At 32.0% G+C, this 1,874-nt stretch overlaps 1 non-coding gene across 1 annotated transcript; it reads left to right on the top strand.

Annotated features, from left to right (window-relative positions):
* Positions 1–1,043: 1,043 nt before the first annotated feature.
* On the top strand, positions 1,044–1,163 carry LOC125504676. The gene has a single exon (XR_007281653.1). It is a non-coding gene; the product is annotated as a 5S ribosomal RNA (ribosomal RNA).
* Positions 1,164–1,874: the final 711 nt, after the last annotated feature.

Here is a 1,874-nt window from a genome sequence, read left to right as displayed (position 1 = left end):
ATATTACTACCTACCTGTTTAGTGATTTTCATCGGAGGCAATTGTTAAACCAGATGTTGAGCGGATATTCTCTAAAGAAGGCAAGGTCAATTTATTAAAAACGCTCAAGATTAAGTGCAAAAAAAGTGTCAACTATTATTATTAACTTCTAATGCAATAATATGTTCTATTATTTGTTATTTTATTTTGTAACATCAATTTATCAATATTTAGACATATATTTTGTAGTTTTTCATATTTAACATAAAATGATAAATATCATTACTGTTTTGTAATAATATATAATAAATATGTTTTGAATTTAATTGAAAAAAATATTTGCGTTTACCTCGGTTATTTCGAAAAACATGGGTTCGGTCTTCTTATTTCCTATAACGCAACGCATTCTTGATTTTAAGACGATACGAATCTCTCTTCAGCTTATAGTTGCAAAATATGTAAAACGAATTTATTAGGGCTTATCTTCAATGATAAATTGTGTTTACCACGCATCAAAATTAAATTTCTTTTCCTTTATATACCTTTTGATTCCTTTGAACCTTCCTTCAATTTAGTTTAATTTTTTTAGTCTTGGATTATTTCAGTTAGAATATATTTTTTTTAATCTACGCGCGATGTCTTACATTATGTATACATATAGTGTGTCAAGTGTATCCTGTCTCTATAGCTCTTCCTCGTTTTACCGTCTATTTTAAGCAGATAGAACGTCTTCAAATCACCAAAATTAATTTATTTTTTAGTTTTATCCAGATACAAGTTGAAGCAGCGAAAAGTAGTAAGTAATGCTTTCAACGCCAAAAACGATTTTGTGCTAAAAAATGAGCATTCAGTAATAGATCAACTCAAAGTAGCTTTCATCAACTGACGTCAAAGATTATACGTGCAAAGCAAATAAGAAATTACGACTAAAAATACAGAAACTCAAGCAGAAGAAGAGTTTACACAAACCCAAGAAGAGCAATATGTAGAACCTCTCGTTGAAGAATATTAACCAGAGCCGAAATACTAAACGTATAAAACCCGTGTTTGAGCTTACACTTATAGGCAACGACCATACCACGTTGAATAATACCGGTTCTCGTCCGATCACCGAAGTTAAGCAACGTCGGGCGCGGTTAGTACTTGGATGGGTGACCGCTTGGGAACACCGCGTGCCGTTGTCTTTTTGCTTCTTTGCAATGCAAGCAAATGTTGCAATAGAAGATTTCTTGCTAAAAATGAGCATTCGGTAATGTAATAGATTACCTCAAAGTAGCTTGCATCAACGGAGCGTCAAAGATCATACAAAGCAAATAAGAAATTGCGACTAAAAAATACAGAAACTCAAGAAGAAGAAGAATTTACACAAACCCAAGAAGAGCAATATGTATAACCTCTCGTTGAAGAATATTAAATGTTGCAAATAAAAAATATATTTTACATTCAAAAGGGAACTAAATTACATTTTACCTATTCCTGATCCATTTATAAATTATTAAACCAAGAATAATATTAAAATTATAAAATAAAATTATTATTACCATCATCCGTTCAACAACTTCGATATTTTATGGTTTCTATAAATATATGAAGTTATCACTTTTGTCGAGCGTCCCGTGACGCACACCATTTTTTATTTATTTCTTTTAAGGAAAGCATTTTCTTTTTCGGAGCCATATTCACAAACACCTTCTACATGTGCTCGAAACTTAATGGCACAATTCTCGACGAATAAAGCAAGTCAAGTCAAAACATCTTAAACGGGGAATTACGGAATATGTGAAGGAATTCCCGAATTGAAAATCGCTTATTTTTGATAATGGTTTTATTCGTCGACCGCGTTTTACAGGTTCGTGCCCGCTTGTAAGAGCTTTTGAACTCCGCATGATCATAAT

The sequence above is a fragment of the Dendroctonus ponderosae genome, unplaced genomic scaffold (assembly GCF_020466585.1).
Source record: "Dendroctonus ponderosae isolate FM_Combo_2020 unplaced genomic scaffold, Dpon_F_20191213v2 Dpon_F_20191213_5, whole genome shotgun sequence".
Lineage (NCBI taxonomy): Eukaryota > Metazoa > Arthropoda > Insecta > Coleoptera > Curculionidae > Dendroctonus > Dendroctonus ponderosae.
Note: the sequence above shows the minus strand (reverse complement) of the source record. Positions and strands in the feature narration are given on the sequence as shown.